Below are 25288 nucleotides of genomic sequence, written 5' to 3'. Positions count from 1 at the left end.
TATGAAATGTATTTCTTCAATAATAAGACACGAAAGTAGACATTACTCCTTGATCCATGGGCTGCAGAATGGATGTCGTGTCAATAGGCATGCAAATAACATTAATCTCACTGTACTTCTCCATCATCTTGGGTGACCAGGTGCATTGTCAGTGAGCAGTAATATTTTGAAAGGAAGCTTTTTTCTGCAGTCGGTTTCAACAGTAGGCTTAAAATATTCAGCAAACCATGTTGTAAACAGATGTGCTGTCAGCCCGGCTTTGTTGTTCCATTTAAAGAGCACAGGCAGAGTAGACTTAGACTAATTCTTAAGCACCCTAGGATTCTCAGAATGGTGAGCATTGGCTTCAACTTCAATTCACCTTTCAGCTGCATTAGCTCCTACCATGAGAGTCAGTCTGTCCTTTGAAGCTTTGAAGCCAGGCATTGACTTCTTCTCTCTAGCTATGAAAGTCCCGGATGGCATCTTCTTCCAATAGAAGCTGTTTCATCTACATTGAAAATCTGTTGTTTACTATAGCCAACTTCATTAATGACCTTAGCGAGATCTTCTGGATAGCTTACCTGCTGCAGTCTCTACATCAGCACTTGCTGCTTCACCCTGCATTTTATGTTCTGGAGATGGACAGCTTCTTTCCTTGAACCTCATGAACAACCTCTGCTAGCTTCACACTTCTGCAGCTTCCTCACCTCTCTCAGCACCCCCTAGAATTAAAGAGAGTTAGGGTCTTGCTCTGGATTAGGCTGTGGCTTCAGAGAGTGTTGTGGCTGGTTTGATCTTCTGTCCAGACCACTAAAACTTTTTCCATGTCAGCAATAAGACTGTTTCATTTTCTTATCATGTGTGTTCACTAGAGCAGCACTTTTAATTTCCTTCAAGGACTTTTCCTTTGCATTCACAATTTGGCTTAGCTTTCAGCCTATCTCGGCTTTTGACGTGCCTTCCTCACTAAGCTTAATCATTTCTAGCTTTTGACTTAAAGTGAGACACAGGTGACTCTTCCTTTCACTTGAACACCTGGCAGCCATTGTAAGGTTATTAATTGGTCTAATTTCAACGTTGTTGTGTCTCAGGGAATAGGAAGGCCCAAGGAGAGGGAGAGAGATGGGAGAAGGGCAGAGCAGTCAGAACACATACAATATTTATCAAGTAATGTCTTACATGGGCGTGATTTGTGGTGTTCCAAAACAAAAGTAACATCAAAGATCACTAATTACAGATCATCATAATGAATATAATAACATAAAGTGAGCAAATGCTGTTGGAAAAATGGCACCAAAGGACTTGCCTGATGCAGCGTTGCTACAAACCTTCAATTTGTAAAAAAAAGTACAATATCAGATAAACAACAAGGTCCTACTGTATATAGCACAGGGAACTATATTCATTTCCTTGTAATGGCCTATAATGAAAAAGAATATGGAAAGGAATGTGTGTGTGTGTGTGTGTGTGTGTGTGTGTGTGTATGTATGTATAACTGAATCACTATGCTGTAACCAGAAACTATCATAACACTGTACCTCAACTATACTTCAATAAAAAAAAATAAACTGAAGTGCAATAAAAATGAAGTATGCCTTACATTCTTTTTTATTTTTATATGCATGATATAATACAGGCTAATATCTTAGGCCAATTCCGAAAGGTAAGGTTTTCCACAACCTCACTCATCTGTATCCTGAGGCTTTCCCCAACAGGTTATACAAACTGGGGCTCTTCCCCCAAAACACTCCCACCCTTTCTAACTTCTTCACTGCCCACATAATGTAATCTTGTTCTTAAATAGTTGACTGGAGGATATTCATTGGAAAGTGTCAGTTCTGAGCTGAGACCAGCAGCAATATATGCGTCCACCAGAATACGGATACATAGACACATGGATACACACAGGTCTAATCATGCGTGGCCAGGAGCTGGAAGAGCTTTCTGCCCTAAAAGTGTCTGCCTTGCAGCATGAGTAGCAGGTGATTATTGTGCTCTTCCAGCTTCCAGGGCAGCCACCCCAATCAAATCTAGGATGTGGAGGGGAGTAGTAGCTGACAAGTGTCTCACAGGGTCCTCTTCCGATTATGGCAAGGTGAACAATTACATGGTGATTGGAACGACATGAGATACTTTCAGCAGGTTCACAAACATTTTTTATTCTAATATTATATACATAATATATTTCATCCTAATATTATATGTATATTACATATGTCACTGACACCTAAAAGCCATGATTATCGCTTAGAGCAAAGCTAAGCTAGAGAGTAAAGTTAGCTTGAACTTATGTTTTTAAAAATTCTCTACAAATAATAGTGTAGTGCCTAGAGACAGTACAAATCATGAAACTGGTTCACTTTGGTGGTATTTGAAGATGGGACACATTGTACAGGGACTTGGCAGTTCTTAAGAAAGTGGAATATGGGCGGCCCTAGCCTATGACCCCAAACACAACTTGTGATCCAAGAAGACTATTGTAAACCTCTCCTTATTCCAATAATTCTATTTCGAGTCCTTTTGAATCTGCCACACTCGGGCTAAGTGCTCTACATGCATTAGCTGGTATACATGTAAATGAGCAGTATTTCTGTTTGTTCAAAGAGACCCCACCGCCTCCTCCTCGTCTTCATCACAAGTCATTGGTGTTGGGTCCTCTGAAGGAAACCACCCTGGCAAAGTCAATCCTGTACCCACTCCTGTCGTTATACCAAAGAGTAGTAGCAGAAACTTACATGAAAATATGTAAAAAATGTACCATTATATTGCAGTATGTAAGTGTATCAAATCAACACTTTGCACACCTTAACCTTATATAATACTATATGTCAATTATATCTCAATAAAGATGGAAAGGGGAGAAAAAGAAATACTTACAATAGAATTGAAAACATAAATAATTCGGCTCACTTCTGGTATAACCTTGTAGTACACACCCCTTGTCTGCCCCAATGCCTCTGTTTTTTTCACTTTCATAACAGAGGCAGATGTACTCTGTGCACATTACCTTACTGGAATAGTTTGAAATGCAGCCATTTGACACCTAATACAGAAAATCATCATAGGAAATATGAATTCTGATAACCTCTATTTTAGGTATTGGTCTAGTGTAAAATAAAATGGATGAGTTATAAATCTCTTTAAGTACTTACTTTATAATACATACTCAATTGATCTTTAACTCTGCCATTACTCCCATTCATAACATGCCACAAAAATAAGAAAAAAAATTTATCACCAACAGAGTGCCTTCTTTAAAAATGCTGGTAATAGAATTCTAGCAACCTCTGGGCAAACCATTCCTATGACGATTCATAGATGAGGTAGAACTAGGTTGAAAGAGTGCTGAGGATAAAAACTTAGTTTAGTTTAGTTTTGTTTCATCACAGTAAACTTCTCCAAAAGGATAATCATCCCAAATATAGAACTTCTACAGATTAAAGAGAGATCTATCATATGTGGGTAAATTTAGAAAGGAATGTAAAGGTATTTTTAATTTAAAGATGTTTTAGTAGATGATGCATGCTCATGGAATAGAATTCAAAGATACAGAAGGATAGATAATAGAAAATAAGTTCCTCTCCCATCTAGCCTCCCAGTTACCTCCCAGGAAACAAACACTGCTGCCAGTTTCATAAATATTTCCATATAAATATACATTTGATATACATAAAAGTTAATATATGCATTTACATTTTTGTAATGTAACTGATAGTATTTTATATTATTTCTGCAGCTTTCTTTCTTCACAGTGTATCTTAGAGATACTTCACTATCAGTACAAAAAGAGGTTGCTTTAATCTTCTTCAAGGCTATGTAATGGTTCATTATATGGATGTACCATAATTGTAGGACATTCATATTGCTTCTAATATTCTGTTAGTACAAACACTGCAGCAACCAGTGATTTCACATGTGGGTACCGCATCTGTAGCAAATACTCTCCAGCGTGGAATTCCAAAGCATGTACATTTAAATATGTGATGGCTGTTGTCAAACTGTCTTTCACAGGGGAACCTACTATCAAAGACGTATTTATAATGCAATCTAACAATTGCTATTGTGGTTGTTCTTTAAATTTATTAAAAGCTTCTACAGTAATAGGACACAGTACTCTCCACAGCAAAATCAGGTTATAATACAGTTTACCCTTGAACCACATAGGTTTGAACTGCATGGGTGCACTTTTGGAGGATCTCTTTCAATAGTAAATACTACAGTCCTACAGGATCGTGGTTAGTTGAATGCATGGGTGTGGAAGCACGGATACAGAAGAAACCATAGGAATATGAAGGGACCACTATAAATTATACTTGGATTTTTGACTGCGTTGAGGTGAGAGAGTCAGTGCTCCAATCCCTTCTCTTTGTTCAACAGTCAACCATATTGTTTCTACAGACACCCCTCACTTTATACACTAGGTGTTAGCAAGAATGGTACATTTGATATTCTGCGTCTATCTTGTGGTCTTAGAATCGCCTGCATGGTAACCAATCTGTGGTTTAGCTACGCTTTTAAAAACAGAGCTTAGAAGATTTTTAGAGCAGAGAAAACACTTTGTACGATATTATAAAGATGAATATATGTCATTATACAGTTGTCCAAACCCATAGAACGTACAATGCCAAGACTGAACCTTAACATAAACTATGGACTTTCTGGATGCCTATGATGTGTCAATGTAAGCTTATCCTTAGTTTAAAAAAAAAAAGTACTATTCTGGCGAGTGATGTTGATAACAGGGGAGGCTATGCTTGAGACGGGGCAGAGGGTATGTGAAGAATTTCTGTACATCCCCTTTAATTTTGTAAACCTAAAATTGCTCTTTAAAAAAATCATTTAAAAAGGCACATATGAAAAAAACGCTTATATCTACATATGTATAACCGTTTTCTTAAAAATCTAAAAAGCAGTATTTCTTATGTCGACTCTAGAGTTTAGAAAGTGAAACTGAATAGAAACCAAAATGAAAGATAAGGATCAGCCTTCCTCTTTAGTGTTGACTGACTGCAGCACAACCAACCAAATTATGAGAAATAAATTACAGTTTAAAACATTCCCTGTTTTAATTACTGCAGATGTTACTATGACTAGGTAAGAATTATTTTTAATCACCTATAATTACATGGATAGTGTACATCTAAAAGCATAAAGTCAGTATCCAAAAGCCCCAATTTAAAAAAAAAAAGAGAAACTTTGCTTTTGTTTGAAATGTGCAACGTTTTCCCTCCATATGCTTCCTCTCCTAAATAAATTTTATGGTTAGAATTGCTGGGGTTTAGCAAATACAGAAAGCCAGCTAGAAAAAGCCTTTCCCTGAATCCAATAGGTTTGCGTCTTACCCAGTTTGAGCAAATTCTTGGCGAATATTTCACGAACTCACAAGAAACGAATTTATTTGATATGTTTAGAAGACATGTAAAATAAAGTCGTGTAGCTTTTAAAGCTTCATAAAAGTGGGGGATTCCCTGTGCCAGAGAGCGCTCCCTAGACCTGCAATTAATAGTCGGAATTATAAAGGAATGCGCAAAACAGATTTCTTCCTTATCATTGCGTATTAGGATCTTCCATTCTAGGTAGAATTTTTCGTCCCTTCCTTCACGACGAGGGAAGCAGAGCCAGAGCGAGCTAGGTCTGCGGTCGGAGGAGTGTCTATAAATAGAAGGTGAAGTGTTCTAATACCGGGAGGGTGCGTCATAGCGTCCCTCCCCCGGGCTGCGAGCGCTCGGGCAGCCGCAGCGCGGCACCGGGACGCCGGCCCGGCTTCCGGCTCCTGGCCCGGCTGACCCGCGCCTGGCTCCCGCCTAAGAGCTGGGGACCTCGGGAACGGCACGGGAGGGGGCCCGGGGAGGCGTCCGGCGGCCCACGCATCCCCCCAGCCTCAGGTGGCATCGGACCCACCCCTGGGCACACGGTCCTAGTACTACCGCCGCCCTCCTCCCGGCCGCTTCCCCTACCCCATCCCTCCCTCCTCCCCGCCGGCCAAGGGAGAACAATAACCCAGAGCGCGCCTGGGAAGCGGAGACTCCCGGGCGCACAGACAATGCGAGGGGAGTTCCGAAGGGGCTGCCCCCGCGCGCCGCGCGCTCCCGCGGGTTTCTCGGCCCGGCGGGACCGCGGCCGCTGGCCGGCCCCCAGGCACAGTCGGAGGCCACGTGGAAGATACTTAGGTCTGTTGAAGTTTAAAATCTCAAAGTGTCCGAGGCCGGGGAGAATTTCCTCTAGTCTAGATAGAACCTCAGCTGTTGGTTAAAATACACACAGACAGCGTGTGATTTGGGTCCTTTTCTATTTCGGATCTGAATCTCAAAAGTCACTTGTGGAATTTCCATAGGCCTATCTTTTGTAAACAGATCGTTCTGGGATTCCCCACCCACTGTCTTGTCTTACTGTGCCTGTTCTTCCAGCTTGACCCGGTCTAGATCTTGAAATTTCACTCTCTCTCTCTCCCCCCTTATCTCCCCTCCCCTTTTCTTCCACACACACAAACAATTTTGTTCCCTTTGCATCTTTTAAGTGTGTGTGATGTGTGTGTGTGTGTGTGTGTGTGTGTCTGTCTGTCTGTCTGCATGTCCTGCAGTTCTTTCTCGCTTCTGATTGCCGTGTCCAGTGGGTTCCCCTGCCTTTTCCTGTGTGTTGATTTTATTTCAATCTTTCTCATAATCTGCTCCCTTCAATTCCTTCTTTTCTTGGTTTTTCTTTCACAGGTAACTACATTTGCAAGATATTTTTCTTCCCATTGCCTTAAGTTCTGTCCTCTTAAGGACTCAAGGGTTCCTGGAAAAAACCAAGAGGATTTCATGGTATTTTATCTCAGGGAAATGTGTTATAGTTCCACTTTCAGAGTTTGAGCTAGACAGGGTTTTTATACTTATATATAGGTCAAGCCATCTTAGCTGAAAAAAGCACAAACCTCTGTAAGATCTTGGATGCTGGGCTGTTTGCTTACAATATAAAGAAATGCAGGGAAAGGAAAAAAAGTATTTTCAAATTAGTTCTCTTGACTGGATTCTACATAGACACACTTATTTTAAAGCAAAATTTTGATCATATGGTATTTGAAAGTCAAGACTGGCATCTTTCATTCACCATTAAGTGCCACCTCCTTGGCCATCTTTTTGTGCCTGTTCCCATCTGTGGCATGGCTGACCACTTGCCTCTTTCTCTGAGTCTGATCTGAAGTACAAAGTACAAGCCTTTATCAACCACATAGATCAGAAACAGCTCCTAGACTTGGGACCTGAAAAAAAGCCAGGCAAAAGGCTGGTTAAAGTTTTAACAAAAAGCACACCTTCTGTGGCTGAAATATTTGGAGGTGAGAATGGATGTGAGTGGCTGCAGGTGAGGTAGGACTTTGCAATCACTGCACAAATCCAGGAGGCATTTGGCTTTGTCAGGGCTGACCCTCAGGTTGGGAGGTGCTTGAACCTAGCACAAATCAGATGACATCAGAAATAAACTTGGTGTAGCCATGACAGTGGGGAAGAAAACCCAACGTCATCCAAAGGAGAGGAAGAGTCCCCTAACTGAGGAGAAGGGAGTGGAGGGTAACTGGCAGAATTGTCTTTTTCAGCACCAGCTGTTGGGGAGTTGGGGTAGGATTCTCCTCCCTCCTGCCACCACTTCCTCGTGCCTTTCTAAGTTACCAAACCCACTTTCCTCCAGCCAGGACCTAGGTTGAAAGTAGATCAATAGCAAACTACAGGTTATTAATTATCCTATTTGCATAAATCAAAGGTCAGTTCAGGTCCAGCCACCAGGATTAAGACTCAATACTAATAATGAATTTATTGAAACATTTTATGCTAGGCACCCTGCTATCGGCTCTAATATTGTATCTTATTTAATCTTCACAAGACTTCTAGGCAGATATTACTACCCTCATTTTATATGTAAGAAAACCAAGGCACAGAATAGTAGCTAAGAGTTTATTTGGCCAAAGTCACAAGGCTAGTGAATCATAGACCAAGACTCAAACCCGAGTCTGGCTCCAAAGCCTAAACAGGTTGGCAACAGCTCTAGGTCAGCAGACATCCAAAGGAGTCCCAGACACTCACAGGGCTTCTTGTGGACAGCCACAGGCTGGAGATGTTTGTCTAGCAACTGGTCTGGAGTTAGACTCCCTCAGTTTAAATTCTACCTACAACTTTTCCCAACTCTATGACTTTAGACAAGTCAATTAACCTCTTTGCCTCAGTTTTCTTATCTGTAAAATGGGTTGACAATGGTAGTACTGCTTCTTTCATAGGGCTGTTTTGAGGCTTAAAGCAGAGAATGTATCCAAAGCACAGTCCCTGGCACATTGTAAGTCTTCTCTTTGGTGTAAGCTTTTATTATAATTGTTTGACTTGACACAGGATGAGCCTCTAAGACTGACAAGGGCGGAAGGCAACTGGGGGATTTCCCCAGTAAGAAAATAAAACAAGACCAGACCAGACAACAGAAAGGCTATTGGAGTTAGAACTCTAGCAAAAGACTGGAAAGACAATTAAGCATCACATGAGACCCTTAATACCACCCCACTCCACCCCCAGCCCCCTGCCTTTCCTGCCAAAAGTGCTTGAAATGCAGCTTCCACAGAATGAGCAGCAGTGTGGGGGAGTGAGGCAAGCGTTTGACCCGGTGCCAGATGAGTCGAGTTTAAGTACAAGTTGTAACCTTGAGTAAGTCATTTAATTTCTCTGAGCCTAAATTTCCACATCTGTAAAATGAGTCAGAGTGGTTTTTTTGTTTTTTTTTTTTCAGTTGGTGGGGGTTGTCTGCCCATTATCCCCCTCCTTTCTTCCGGGAACTGTTTTTTTCCCCCACATCCAAAGTATAGGGACCTCTATTTTCTTATATGACTCCACCTCCCTGACCATAGTTGATTAGCTTAGGGATGGGCACCTGACCCAAGCTGGGCCAATCAGAGAGCTTGCTTGATATTTTTGTTTTCATTGTTGAACTGGAACTGGGAAGAGTCAGCATCTCTGGGTGAAGTGTGTAGAGTAGGGCTGAGGACCACTTGGCAGTCCATTTTCCACCATGTGAAGTCTAAGAGCTAGCATGCAGTGAAAAGTAGAGATAAGAGACAGATCATTCTGGTGGCATTTGGATCAGGTGTCTCTGAGACCCAGGTGTACCCTGCCTGGCCTACAGTTAAATAAGACACTCAGGTTGATTCCAACTGATTCTCCTTTCTGCCTAAGCTGGTTCAAGTTTGTTTTCTGTCAGTTGTAACCCCAAATCCCTGACTGATACAGACTAGTTTATTTCTAAGATTCCATTAATGCCAAATGTCTATGCTTTTATACAAAAAATAAATGAATGGTTCTCAGCCATAGGTCTATGTCTTGTAACTTTGGATAGCTATGTGGAATAATCAAAGGTTACAAAATATAAGAACCCTCATTTAACTTACAAGTGAAGACTAGATTCAAATCTCTATAGCTTTGTATTATATCTAAATGAAAGAAATAAATAGGTCAAGAGCTGGTGTTTTAGTGAACTGTAAGGAAATCAGCCATTAAATTATAAAAATTGATTTCAAAACTGTTGATGACCTGGTTTTGAAAGTGAATCCATTTTTTCCTATGCCTTGTATAATACAAGAGGGAGATTAGTAACTTTGGCTTGATGAAGACCAAGAATTTAGAAAGACTCAGTCACAGTATTACAACTTCAGACTCAATTCCCTAGTTTCTCTACACTACCTAGTTAGCAATGAGTGAGTAAAATCTTTTCTTTCTTTTAGTTTAAACAGATAATGTAAATAATTATCTAATTCTCCACTTCTGATTTCTACTCTAATCCATCCGTCTGTATTATTAAAAATATCTTACATTTAACTTTCAACAAATATTTTTTATTTTGGCCTCTTGAGCATTTATGGATTTCAATATATAAAATTTTGCAATTTTTTTCCATGGTAAAATAATTCAGGAATGTTTGGTAACAATAAATCTTTCTATTTATTTCTAATAACCTCTCAATATTAAATTTGAAATTCATGCATATGTGTCTATATTTATATCTGTAACTGTGCTTTATTCTTCTCTTTCTTGATAATGAATGGCATGAGGGATGGTGCTTTCATAGATAGTGTTAATTGAAATCCACAGGAAATTATGAGATCTCATTTTTTGCTATTACTGTCATTTTAATTTCCTCCCCTGGAAAAAAAATAATCTTAAACCAGTGTTTACATGTATAGTAGTTAAGCTATTTTGAGTTTCACAGTCTCTCTTAGCCCACCTTTTTTTAGTTGAAGGCCTTACAAGACTTACAGTCATAGGTAAGTGAGAAGTGAGAAGAGGTAAGGGAGGCTGGAGCTTGTATAAACCAATATTGAGATAGTAACACCCTTGAATAACACAACATTGGTACATAGGATACACATGGTTGATCAGTGGTGCCTAATGACTGGCCCTGACTCCCAAGATCATCATCTGGAGTCCAGCAGGAACCCAGCCGTCAAGATCACCCCTAGCGAATGTTCAGAGCCATATATCTGGAGGGAATTTCACATTATTCCCACGTTCTAACCCTTGTGTAGTCCTTCCTGTCAGGGTATGCCACACCAGAGTCAACTGACCTCAGCGATGTGCTGTGTAGTCTAACCCATGTGTATGTAGTACAACCCTGTCATCTTCTGTGTCCCGTGCCCTCCCCAACATTAAACTCTTGCTCAGGCACCTCTTGGCTCTGCCCTCATGTCCACCATGTGACCACAGAATATCCTGCCTCAGTTGACTATTTCTTTCCTTCTTTCTTGGTACCACCTGGTTATAATTATAGGGCCGTGGAGGGTCGCTCTCCAAGAGACAGTGGGTGGCTGGAGCCTGCAGGGAGCTCTCCCAGACACTTGGCTGATGTTGGCTTTTAATCTTTCACTCTGATGGTGTGTGTGGCCACTGGTGCTGATCCACTGTGCCTGTTCTTTATACAGTTCCTGCTTTGGCTGGGGCCAACTTGGCTTACTCTTAGTTCCCTTTATCTACCCTTTCCTACTTATGCAGTTATACCCAGCTCTACCGGATAGAAAATGTGCAATCACCGCACACATGTACAGAGAGGTCCGTAGCCTCACACTATGGATACATACTTAACAGGGGAACTCATATGTGTCAACAGCGGCTGTCTTACATTTGGGTCAAGCCAAGCATCAGAAGACTGATAGTCAACAGACTGACACCATGATGTGTAAGCGGTGGGCAGCTAACCTTGCAAAGGTGGGCAAGTTCAAAATTATGTGTAAAATGTATTTTTGCTACAATGTAACATACAATCACTACAACGATGTTAGTCAATGAAAATTGCAACTTGGTGTGAAGACAACTTGTATCTGAATAACTTGCTGGAAATATGTTAAATACTAAAGAAGTTACATCCAATGCTAGAATATGTATAGATGTATGTAGACATATGGTCAGGTAGTTAAAGTGACGATACCACTATGGGAACTGTAGATAATTTTATAATTACTGTGAGACATTGCTTTATTTTATGTATTTATTTTTGAATGGCACATTGAAATTTGGTTTTTGTTTTTTAATTGAAGTATAGTCAGTTTACAATGTTGTGTCAATTTCTGGTGTACAATGCTTCAGTCATACATGAATGTACGTATGTTCATTTTCATATTCTTCTTCACCGTAAGCTACTACAAGATATTGAATATAGTTCACTGTGCTATACAGTATAAACTTGTTTATCTATTTTATATATACCAGTCAGTATCTGCAAATCTCAAACTCCCAATTTATCCCTTCCCACCCTCTTCCCCTCTGGTAACCATAAGTTTGTTTTCTATGTCTGTGAGTCTGTTTCTGTTTTGTAAAAAAGTTCATTTGTCGTCTTCTTCTTTTTTTTTTTTTCAGATTCCACATATAAGTGATATCATATGGTATTTCTCTTTCCCTTTCTGGTGAGACATTGCTTTATAATCACCGTTCACATCTTTAGTCTAGTTTTGGATCTTTTAATTTCTTCAAGTGCACAACCAAATTTCCAGAAAATTGAAAATGTGTGGAGCACAAAAACGACACTGAGTTATTAGAACACCTGTGATGAAGAGGTACAGGGGAACTGGAGGGGGTCAGGCAGACTTTACTGTAGGTCTGTTTTTTGCAATGAGAATGGATGTGCACATGAACTCCCAGATCCAGCGAAGAAGGCTCCTAGCCTGTGATGAGAATGAGGACTCTGAGGAATTACTGAATCATTCATTCATTTTATTTTATTTTTAGTTTTTGTTGGGGGGGGGGTTAGGTTATTTATTTATTTATTTGAGGTACCGGGGATTGAATCCAGGACCTTGTGCATGTTAGGCATGCACTCTAACACTGAGCTATACCCTGCCCCTCCCATTCATTCATTTGAAATTCCATCAATAAATGTTTACTGGGCACCTGTGATATGCCATGTATGATGTCTTAGGAGATGAAGCTATGACAGGAGACACACCGTCGCTATTCTCAGTGAATCATTCTAGTTGAGGAGAAGGACAAAATCCAAGTAAAGAGTGAAACACTGACAAGTAATGATGAGTTATGAAGAAAGCCAACAGGGGGCTGAAATACAGCATGGTGTGTTTGGAAGAAGGGACTCTCTCTAGAGAGAAGGATCTGGGAAGGCCTGAGGACAATAAGAACTTCTAATTTTTATTTCCCTCCTCAGCTCTTAGCAGCCAGCAAATAGCCTCTGAAGATACCCAGAGACTTCAGGGAGAGAAGCTCTGTGTGATGCCCTGGATGAAGTAAGCTCTTCATATTTTTCAAATGAATGAAGGATGGAAGGAATCACCACAGGGGAGTAGAATAACTTAATGAGGAGCACTCAAAGTCTCTCCAAAATGAAAGAAGGAAAGTCGGTTGCTTCAGAGAACCAGGAGTGGGCAGTGTCAAAGAGATAAAGGAGGAGGGTTCAACGATGATCACAAAGTAGAATATGTAGCGAATAGAGGGGGATAAAAATTCAGCAGGTATTTACTGAGCATCTCCTATGCACCAGGCTCTATGGGAGAGCAGACACCAATGAGGAAGCCTGAGTTGGCCACCCAGCCTGCAGACAGGGGTCAGACCTGAGTGCCATAGAAGGCAGCTGGACACCCGAAGCCCAGGGTGGGCACTCTGCACAGCCCAGTGCTTGCTGGCCAACACACCCAGCTCCAACTCGTTTGCTAATATGGAATGGAGATGATGAGCAGGGTTTTTGCATTTAAAAGACTTACTTCGTTTCTCCGCCACTAACCTCATCCCCCATAGCCCAGATTTTGCGATGGAGCAGGCGCTTTTGGCAGAGGAAAAAATTCCACTCAATACTCAACCTCTTGTCCCTTAGATTTTATTTTTCCTTTAACACCAACAAGCTTCTTGCTCCCCGAGGGCTTACAGTTGAGTAGGGGAGACCAACAGGTATCAAGAAATCACATAAAGGCAAGTTTATTCTTTTTCTTTATCTTTTTAATGGAGGTACTGGGGATCAAACCCGGGACCTCGTACATGCACTCTACCACTGAACTATACCCACCTTCCTAAAGACAAGTTTATTCTGAACCTAACAGAAACAGTGGCTACCTCAGGGAACTGGGGTTTGGGTGGTTTTTGTCTCCCTAGTCCTTTTATGTCATGTTCCAAATTGTTGCGCACGTAGTATTTACATAATCAGCAAAAGAGTTACGTTTAGCATTTTTTTAAAAGAGAAGACACACAAATAAATACTAGATTATAACTGTAGGGAGAGTTAGAAAAGAGAAGCTCATGGTGCTTGGGAAGGAATCACAGGGCAGGGACCTGCTCAGATGGGTCTGAGAAGGTTTCCTGGAGAAGAAGCTCCTCTGTAGACAAGGATTTGGAAACAAGAGAAAATTAAATGATAAAACAACATACAATAGATGCGAGCAAAGACATGCATGACCATCAGTTTAAAGGAAGGTTTTTAATCTGCAGGTTTGAGGGCAAAAGTCAGGGTCTCAATGAACATGAATGGGAAAAAGTTACGTATCTCTTTCCCTTAATGTATAATTGAAATTTAGCATTCCATTGCATTTTGAATGGAAACAACAAACTACAGTAGTATCAGCAGTTCTTGTGGCTTTGTCAGCAGTAGAAATCTCAGATATTTTCAAATCATGTAATGGTTGTTGCATGTCTTGAAATACTTTTAATACTCATTATCTTTTCAAAATTACAGTAGCTATTAAGCTCACCATTACATCACGTTAATTAATGTTTTAATAAAGAAGTATATACATTATTATATCACCATTTATATGTTGCTATGCGTATTTGGTCTCCTTTGTAATCCCATTCATTTCATTTTATGCATTTAAAAACATTATTCCAAAAAGAGATCCAAAAAAGGAGGTCTGTGGGCTTTACTAGATAGCCAGAGAGGACCATGGCACAAAAATGGTTAAGCACTTTTGCCTAAAGAGAAGGAATGGCCCTGGCTCCGAATATATTTTATATAGAAAGTAGCAATCAGTGGGAGAAATGATGAACCAATGGGAAGCTTAGAAATGAGAAAAGTAAAATCTCTTTTCCAGCTCACAAAGCCATCGAGCTGATTGGAGGGCACAGGCCACCAGGACTGAGAGCAGCCATTAGGAGTTCCCGGGTAATTCCTTTGTTCAGCCTTCCTGTTTCCCAAGCAACCTGCTGGTTTTCATCCAGCTTCCTAAGCAGGTTTGCATACGGAGAGAGAAAGCCAATCAGCAAATGTGAATGTATGGTCAGCTTGTGAGGGATTTAGATTTCTTATTTCAAATTCAAGTTGAACAAGATCAAATGCTGGTGAGGGTGTGGAGCAACAGGAACTCTATTCATTGTGGTGGGAATGCAAAATACTGCAGCTGCTTTGGAAGACAGTTTGGCAGTTTCTCTTACCATATGATCCAGCAATCTTGGTATTTACCCAAATAAGCCAAAAACTTATGTCCACACAGAAACATGCACAGGAATGTTTATAGCAGCTTTATTCACAAGTGCCCAAACTTGGAAGCAACCAAGATATCCTTTGGTAGGTGAACGGATTAAAAAAAAAATTGTGGTATATCCAGACAGGGAATATTATCTGGCACTAAAAAGAAATGAGCTATCAAGCCATGGAAAGACTTGGAGGAAGCTTAAATTGTATTACTAAGTGAAAGAAGCCAACCTGAAGAAGCTACATACTGTACAATTTCAATTCTATCACATTCTAGAAAAGGCAAAATTATGGAGACAGTAAAAAGATCAGAGGTTGCCCGGGTTTGTAGGAAGAGGGATGAACAGGCAGAGCACACAGGATTTTTAGGGCAGTGAAACTACTCTGTATGATACTATATGATACTCTGTACAATACATGTCATTACCTATTTGTCAAAACCTATAGGATGTACAACACCAAGAGTGAACCCTAAGCTAAACAATGGACTCCTCTGGGTGATTATGTGTTAGTACAGGTTCTTAGACTGTGACAAATGTCTCACTCATTGTGACAAATGTGCAGGATTTTGATATAGAGGAGGCAGTATGCATGTGGACACAGAAGGTATATGGGAATTCTCTGTAACTTCTACTCAATTTGGCTGTGAATCTAAAACTTTCTAAAAACATGAAGTCTATTTTTTAAAAATTCAAATTGCAATGTTAACATCAGTCATTGTGAGTTGGGCTAGTGTGAGTCTGCTGCTGAGAGACAGGGTCCCTGCTTGAGTGCCAGGAGGGTCAGCCTGCCTTCCTGGACTGACGTGCATGGACCCAGGTGGTTCTCTCTGCCTCAGATGCCCTTCTTGTCTTTTCCATAGGAGAAGTGTTTCTCATCTGTTAAAGCCCAGGCATGGGGTATTGTCCTTGTGTTTCCCTCCTTGGCATTGCTAAAGGGCTCCTTCTATACTCCCCTTGCGAGGAGTAGAAGTTGCTGCCCCGCTCTGGGTGGCACACATCACCTGATGCTGCAGGTCATCACTCCTGTGTGTCTCTCACTAGACTGTGAGTTCCTCAAGGGCAGAGGTCATCTCTTTATGTTTCAGTCACCCCAGCATCTGGCGCATTAAAGCTGTCTAGGAAAGTGACAATACCAGACCTGGGTTTTAAGGCAATTACACTTACAGTGATGTGGAGGAAGGCTTGGGGAGTGAGAGGTGAGGGACAAGGAGAGTCTTCCATGGTGCCTGGCAATGCTCCCACTGAAGGACCATGAAGTTCTGCAAGGTCAGTAGCAGAGAGAATGGCAAAAAGGCAATGGAGGTAGAATCATTAAACTTGAGTGATAGGTTAGATGGTGGGGAAGAGGGGAAGAGGACTGGAAATCTGGAAACTTCTAGAGCCTCCTAACTGGTCTTTTGGCATTAATCCTTGCTCTCCTAAGAACTATACAGTCTGTTTTCAACACAGTGGCCAGTGAGGGGATTAAAAAATTAGAATTACTTTCCTCTTCCACTCAAAACCTTCCAATGACTTCTCATTCCTTCCTGGTAAAGCCACAGTTCTTAATGATCAAGGACATCCTACTTGCCCTTGCCCCATCCCTTGCCTCGTTTCCTCCCAGAACCCCATGCCCACTGCCTTCTCCTTTGTATCCTCTGCTCCAGCTGCACGTGACACACCCCCATCCCAGGTTCTCTGCAGTTGCCTTTCCCTCCTCCCAGAATCCTTCCCCCAGCTGACCCTTGCTTCCTTCAGGTCTTTACTCAATCATCACCTCTTCACTGAGGACTTTCCAGGTCACACTATTTAGAAGTGCAGATAAACAAGGTCCAACTGTTTAGCACAGGGAACTATGTTCAATATCCTATAATAAAGCTTTATGAAAAAGAATATGTATATGTATAACTGAATAAATATGCCATACACCAGAAACTAACACAACATTATAGATCAACTATACTTCAATTTATAGATTAATTAATTAAATAAAGTGCAAAAACCTCCATCAATCCTGAGGCTCCCTCCCCCCTTTACATTGCTTTTTTCCCTCTAGCTGTCTAACATGCTACGTATTTTAGTTATTTTTCTGTCTGCCCTATTAGACTATAAGCTCCATGAGGGCAGGGATTTTTGTCTGTTTTGCTCACTGCTCTAGCCCAGGGCCTAGAGCAGGCCTTATCCAGCACAGAGCTGAACCAACGCTCAGTGAAGTGGTGGACTGACTAACTGGGTTTTCACGACTGGTCTCCCAAACAGGCCATAAGCAGCTTGGACATAAGGATTCTCTCACGACCCAGGTAGCACCTCACAGGTGTTAGGGGTGTGGCAGATGGCTCAGTAGACCCTGGGGAGTGGGCTGTCCTGGACCTGACCCCCTAGGGCTCCTTTTATCTCCCATTTGCCCACAACTTGCTGACCTGCTTACACTCTGCCAGGAATACAGTCTGGATGGATGACAAGCTGGAGTCCTGTAGAGAATGAGCACGTAAAACACAGTTCGGCAAGGACACCACTCCTGGGTAGCCACACAGGCAGCACTGAAGAATAAAGTCACTTTTGGGGCCAAGATTGTGCTCGACTTCCTGCTTGGTGACATGAAGCAGATAAAGTTCTACCAAGCTGAGTGGCTGTAGGGATCAGGTACAATGAATGTGACACATCTGCGGCGTTGCTTGGCCATAGCATGTGCCCAACAGATGATGAAATGGGGTCAGTACTCCCCCCTCCATCCAGTGCGGCGACAACGTTGACGGCAATGAATATGTGACTCATTTCAAAGCCCAAAGCCACTTGGCAGCCTTACCTGGCTGCAGGTTCTGAGGACAGTTACTTCTTACGGCTTCAAGCCAGACCTTGCCAGGACCCACTCAGGCATTTCATGCAGCTCATTTCCTTCCTCATCCAGCAGCATCAATGACTCTAGACATTAAACATTAGACGAATGCATCTGTGTCATACTTTAAAACTGATTAGGACTGGGTCCAAAAATAACGTCAAAAGAATTCCCCAGTTCCCAGATAATAGCCACTTCTGTGAGCTGTTACAATATCAAAATTAAAACAAGAAGGGCGCTGCTATCTTCTCTGGCAGAGTAAATGCTCCTCTTTTTACATAGAGAAAAAACTGTTGTCTCTACCACCAGTGAACTTAAAAAGCGAGCAAATCACCGGATCCCCTGAGAGCGTATTTTTGGACACTGCCTGACTTTTCCTCTGAAAGTTTTAGTTTTCCTTTTCCTTACCTCCCTTTTGCATTTCAGAATTTCCCCTCCAATCATTTCTGCTTAGTTCCTTTTTTTTTTTTTTTTTTGGCCTTCAAGATATAGTTGAATCCATTTTGGCTCAGAAAGTTCCTAACTTTCTTTTTCTACCAAGTCCATTGAGTTTAGAACCAGCCCTGCTTCCTTCTATTTCATGGCTAAGGCTTAGACTCTCAGACTGGGGAAAAAAAAGGCACGTTCAGTGCATCCTTGCTCCCTTACAGCTGGCAAGAGTTAGCACATAAAACAGTACTTTTACAAACACAAATGGAGGACTGAAATACCAGGAAAAGAAAGTGCTCTGCATGTTGCTGTGTCCTTGAGGGCAGTGGCGAGGCCAAGAGAGTGCAGAGGCCATGGCTGGTGTGGGTAACCCACTGTCCTCAGGCCCCAGATTTCAGAGGGGTAATCCTACCACTCTTTCTCCTGTTGTGACCCCCACCTCCCCCGGTGCTCAGCTCACCTGGCCTCTGCTCTAGCCCCTTGGCAAACCAGCACACCCGACAGAGCTGGACCTCGGCCCATTGTTTCTCAGTTGCCAACCAGCCAAGAGAACACCTGCTTTTCATTCTCTTCAGGGTAGTGTGAATTTTCCCCTTGGGAAAGAAACCTGTGCCTGGGCTATAACCCTTCCCCCTGGTTTCTTTATCGACATCTTCTAGCCTGACTCTGGAAGGTGTCTGAATGAGCCCCAGCGTCTGCTCTTCATGGCCTAGGATCACCCTTGAGTTTCTGCAGTCAGTGAGGGAGGGTCTGTGGTGGATGACTTGCTTCTCTGGTTTTGTTTTCCTTTGTCTACATTTGGTTGGCATAAACACTTCTGACAAATGGGCTGCAGCTGATGCTTTTTCGTTTGGTTCCCTTTAACAAGAGGTTTATAAAACGACCCTTACTCTGTAGAACACATGTTGTAAGTATACAGTTACTTGATGGATTGAAATGGTGCTGAGGGAGGCAAAACACATGTTTTAAAATATTCCTAAAATACATAATTACTCCATGGACCCATTGGGTACATAATATACATTTTAATATACCATTTAATTGCTGTTTACCTAGGAGACAGAAACCTCTCTGGTCTCTGGGGTTAAACAACAGATTTTCAGAAACTGTCTAAACACATATTTACTTGATTCATTCTGATCTCTTGGGTGAAGAATCCTTTTCCAAAGAAGTGGCTTTACATGAAAAACAAGACAATTAAATGTTCTGAGGTGGAGGCTGCTAATGAAAAGGCAGAGGTTTTACCTTTCATGATTCAGGGATCTACAAATAATCCATACACGTAATTCCGCGTCACTGAAACTCAACCCCTCCCGACACCTGAATATTTTTTCATCGTCACCCTTTCTGATAAAAATGTTTAAGTTGCATCACAGCAGCTTCTTTAAAAAAAGAACATTAAAGAGAGACAGTTGGAGAACTTCATCTCTCCAACCCCAGTCCAAGGGAGAGCTCATGATCCACCCAAAAAGCTTCTCCTCTCATGCTCCCCATTTGGTGCAAGAAATTGCACTGAATCTACAAGTGCTCCTGTCAGAAACCAAAGTACCATGCTTCACTCTTTCCTCCCGCCCTCACTCTCTCCCCTACGTTCATCCAATCAGAAACTCTTTGGGCATGTTACTTAGCTTCTCTGTGCCTCAGTTTCTGTATCTGTAAGATGAGGATTATAACCTACAGACTGCAGAAGGTTGTCACTGTAAGCTTTAAATGTCCAGTGCTAAGAACAGTGCCTCACCCAGAGTAGGTGGTATGTAAGCAGGTTCTTTTTCCTCCTCTCCTCCATAATCAGCATCTCTGGAACCTGTCCACTTCTCCCCATCGCCACAGCCAATAACCTGATTCAAGCTGCCATTCTCTCTCATCTGTGTCCCTAACAGGTTTCTGGGCCTTCACTCTTCTGACCCCACCCTGCCCCACTCCCATCCATTCTCTGAAAGGAAGCCAGAGCTGCCTGCCCCCAACCTTCAAATCTGAGCATGTCCCTGCCATGCCTGAAAGCTTGTCCACCATTCTGGGGATAAAGACCAACATTTAGAAACTCTCAAGGCCCTTCATGATCTGGCCCCTGGCTCCTACTCCAGCCCTGTCTGAATTCTAGAAGGCTGTGGTTATGGGAAATCTGACTTCAGCATGGGTGGCACAAAACTGTAAACACAAAGGATAAACACGTGAAGCCTGCTGCCCCTTCCTGCAACAAGGGAACCCTCTCAACATGATGGTTTCCAGAGAAACCTGGAAAATCGTGTGTCTCCCCCAAACCCTTCCACTACCAATGGCCTGAGAGTCGCCTGTTAGTTTTCTTGGCCTCATAAAACAACAGAATCCTCTGTATGATATTATAGTGGTGGTTACATGTCATTATGCATTTGTCAAAACCCACAGAATGTTCAATATCAAAAGGGAACCCTAATGTAAACTATGGACTTTGGTTGATAATAATGTGTCCATGTTGGTTCATCGATTGCACCAAATATGCCACACTGATGAGGGGTGTTGAGGGTAGGGGAGTATATATATGTGGGTGGGGAGGGCTGTGTAGGAACGCTGTATTTTCTGCTCAGTTCTGCTGCGAACCTGAAACTGCTCTAAAAAATAATGTCTATTAAAAAAAACCCAACAACATCAATCCCTAAGAGGGGCAATACAGTCTCTTTCCTTCTTACCTTTAGTGGGTGTCTGGCTTCTCACAAAAAAGTACAGAAAAGTTTGGTTCATAGCCCAAGACCCAAGAAGGGGTAGGTAACAAGGGTTGACCACATTGTTCAAAGTGACAAACCACAGCCACCCAGGAAAAACCCTCCGTCTTGTGAGGGAAGTGGACCTGTTTCCTCCCAGGAGAGAGAATCTGAAGGAACCACAGATTCAGACTCAGTGGGTCTGGGGTGGAGCAGGTGTGTGTTGAGGGGTGGGGGTCAACAGGCCTGTGAGGAACCACCCGGGACCTGCGCTTCACCCCGAGACCGTGGCATCTCTGTGGCTGGTGTCGCGGCAACCCCTGTGCTTCACCTGCCCTCAGGCTGGGGGACCCAAGGCAGCCACATCAGGGAATGAAGCCCGCAGCCTGACGACGAGGGAGGCTGGCGTCCGCGAGGGTGTGGCCACGAGCCGAGCTCACGGAAGCAGCTGCACCACGGAGAGCTGAGGGGGGCTGAGGGGGTGGCCTTTTGGCACTCAGAGCGACTGATAACTGCGCCAGGCATAGCCTTTACCTTCCAAAGGTTCAGGATCAGACGTTGCCAGCCTTGAGTTCTCTGAAGGAAACATCCTCGTACCCCAACAGCAGCCACCTGCACCCGTGTCTGTGTGGATCAGCCGGGCGGACTCACACTCTCGTCGGAGTCCTGTTCTCGCGGGAAGACAGAAGACCGCGGGCTCCGGGCCCACGTTATCAGCGGTTTTCACCCACACATGCGCAAGAGAAGGTTTCAACGGTAGGAAAGTAGGCAAGGGGGAAAGTGAGAGGGCCAGAGTCCGCCTAGAAGGTGAACAGGAACAGACAGGAAGGGGGATGTCGCCCTCTATAGCATCTGTTTCCATGGTGATGGCCCGGAGGGGGTCTCACTGGAACCAGACCCTTGCTGCCCGCTCTTGGCTAACAGGGAGATGGAGGAGGAAAGGTTGATGCTGGCGGTTACAAAGACTTTCTATTTGCTGTAGCAGCAGAGAGAAGAGTCATTTACGTGACTGAAGATTTTGAGGCAGAAGGTGCCAGGCAGGACCAGTTTATCTGAACAGGGGCGACAGATGCTGGCCCAGACCCACTAGGGCTAAATAAGAAAACGAATTTGGAGGCAGAGAGAAGGTTAGCAGAGAGGTTGGGACTAGGGCAGGAGCAGCCGCTGGAATGGGATTGAGGGCTCCTTACCAGCACAAGCCAACTTGGGGCAGCTGAAGCCATGTGCTCTACAAGATAGTCAGCAGCCCAGTAACCAGGGAGACCAGTTTCCAGGGAAGTCTAAGAGGTGGTGATGCAAAAGTTAAGCTTATCTGGTGCAACAGCTGACGAGGTTCCCCGTGGGAGAGCCGCATGACGAGAGACATGATAGCAAAGGATGCTAGCAAAGATTTGAGGTCCTGGTGGTGGTGATCTGGATTCAAATCCTAGCTTGACCTATCACCAACTGTGTAACCTGAGGCAAGTCACTTAAGTTCCCTGTGGTTGTTTGTCATCTTTGAAAGAGGAAAATAATGGGACCTAGCTAATAAGGTGGTTGTGAGAGTGACATGAAATAAAAAACATGAAAAGTGCTCAGCACCTTGCCTGGTATATCGTGGGCACTAAATTTATTATTATTATTATTATTATTATTATTATTATTATTATTATTATTATTATTATCATTATCATCATCATCATCATCATCATCAAGCAATTGGGTCTATGATTATTAAGGGAATAAATAAAACACATGTATGGCACAATCCCATCTACGTGAAAAGGAACCACTGTATTTCTCTTTGTATGTGTGTGTTTATAAATACATGAATTAAAATCAGGAAGGATCAAACTGTTAACAGTGGTTAATTCTGAGGAGCAGAATTGGGGCTGTGTAAAAGGGGTTTCGCTGTTTCACTCACAAGCATCTGGACTGTTTGGGTATTTGGGGGCAGGGGTGAGAAAGGTAAGGAATGTGATGGTGGAAGGCACCCTTCTGTCTTAAGAGGCTGTTATCTGCAAACAAGGCTTTGCCAAGGTCTCGTCTCAGCACTTACTTGTCGAAGAACCTCATGTGTGTTCTTGGGTAACACTCACTGGGCTTTCTCACCGTGGGTGGTACCGTTTGTAAGGCACACACTGCATGCCCTCCTTCTTTTGTTTAGTGGCCTTTCTTTCCCCTTGGCCAGGGCCACCTGCCTGAGTTGGCCCCAGCCAGGGCCTAGCCCAGTTCAGGCTCCACACCAATCTAGAACCCAACTGGGAAAATCTGAAGAGCTGGAGACAAATTCTTTGAGACCCAGCATTGGGTGAGGCTGGTTGCATTGACCTGAGTTTCCTAATTCTGATTGCTGGGGTGTTACAGAGCCCCTTTTCTCCTTTTTCCTCTCAGTAATTGAATGCCCCTGTAGTAGTCTGAATAATCCCCCAGACCCTGGAATATCAGTTCCTAATCCCTGGGACCTGTAAATGTGACCTTATTTGGGAAAAAGATCTTTGCAGATATAATCGAGGATCTTGATTGTCTGGATCGGCTCTAAAAATGCAATCACATGTATATTTATAAGACAGAGGTAGAGGGAGATTTCACCCAGATAGAAGAGAAGGGGTTTGGGGAAAAAATTAAAAAAGAAGACAAGGGGATGTGACCACTGAGGCAGGGATTGGAGTGATGCTGTGCGGCCACAAATCACAGAATGCTGGTGGCCATCAGGAGTTGAAAGAGACAAGGAAGGGATTTTCCCCTAGAGCTTCTAGAGGAAGTACAGCCTTCACAACACCTTGATTTTGACCAAGTGATACTGATTTTGGACTTCTGGCCTCCAGAACTGTAAGAGGATACATTATTGTTATTTTAAGCCACCAAGTTTTTGATAACCTGTTACAATACTCACAGGAAACTAATAGAACTTTCCTGCCTGAATTTTAGCTAGACACATGATCACATTAGGTAGAGACTACATTTCCCAATTTCCCTAACAACTGAGAGTAGCCACAGGACTGGGTTTGGCCAATGGGTAGAAATGATGTGTGTAACTTCTGCTTCTTGAGTTTCAAATAAAGTTTCTTTTCCCCCCATGTTCTCTTTCACCCATCCTCCAGGCTGGACTCCCACATGGTGCTGGTAAGCCAGCTGCCCCAAGACAAGTGGATAGCAGGAGCAATAACCTCAGACACAAAGAAGAGAGCAGAGAGCAGAGGATGGGTTCCTGGGTTCCTGGACAACCTCTTGGAGCTATGGTTTCCCAATGTTGCATGAGAGAGGAGTAAAATTCTATATTATGTAAGCCATGTTCCATTCAATCTTTTTGCTGTAGCAGCTATACCCAGCTACACCCTAACTAAAATGCTCAGTTTCTGTCTTGTTCTGATAATCTCAGCCTCTACCTGCCTATAAACCCTCCCTACAGCCTATGCCTGGGTCCTGGCTCCTGCTGACCTATCTCCCCAGTGTAGACCACATGTCCCTAGATTTCTGAATATCACCAACTCCAGGATTATCAATTGTCATACTTTGCCTGTCTGTTGAGACACCCCCACAGCTCTGCATAAAACTGCCTATTGTTAATTCCTTGCTGGCACTATCAAAGTTTGCCTGCAACCATACCCTCTGATGCCAAGCTCTACCATTACTGCTCCTTTGGCTGGCTGTGTCTCCCCAGGACCTGTCCATTCCAGGAGGGAAATTTGCTTCTAGCTCCTGATTCCTCGTTGTCCATCCTGTCCAATAGCAGTTAAAAAGGCCATGTCTGGCTCTGTCCTGAGATACGTGGGAAAAGGGTTGCCAGGCTTCTGACAGGAAATACACAATATGAGTGCTGAGTTTCCCCTGACACTTCCTTAGCTAGCACCGATGCCAGCTAGAGTGTCTGTTTAAACAGCAGTGTCCAACCAGCAAAGGAGATATATTTCACTGATGACTTACTTCAGTGTTTGTTTTCCTTCACACAACTTTACCATCGATAATGTGTCATCAGATACTAAGGTTGGCCTGAGGATGTATACTGCTTGAGGAACACACATTTCAAATTTGGAATGTGCACAGGTCTGACTTCAGGTAAAGAATTACTTGGACTCCTGGTGAGAAATGCATTTGATTAATTCTGAGCTGTGCAAGGAAACTTATCCAGGGTCCCAGATTCAGATTTTACTTATGCAAAACATTAAGACAAAGTCATTAATGCCCCCATTCCTGGTAATTGTCTCAGAAATTGCATCCCCTAGCCTAGCAATTAGTTTTATACAAACCAAGAAGATATTTGAGTTAATAATCTTGAGTTTTTGTAACTCAATCAATTTTGGGGTTGCTGTAGGCCGCTTTGCTACTGTAAATTTTGAGTACAGTGCTTGTAGGGTATATAAATATTTAGCTAACCATTGAAACATCAATTAATGAAATCATTTCTTCCATCCTTTAGTTTAAAAGGTATCATTATCAGTGTACTAGTGTGAGGAGTCTATTTTAGCTCCTATGATAGATTGGGAAACTAAATT

Source organism: Vicugna pacos, chromosome 15, assembly GCF_048564905.1.
Source record: "Vicugna pacos chromosome 15, VicPac4, whole genome shotgun sequence".
Taxonomy (NCBI): Eukaryota; Metazoa; Chordata; class Mammalia; order Artiodactyla; family Camelidae; genus Vicugna; species Vicugna pacos.
Note: the sequence above shows the minus strand (reverse complement) of the source record.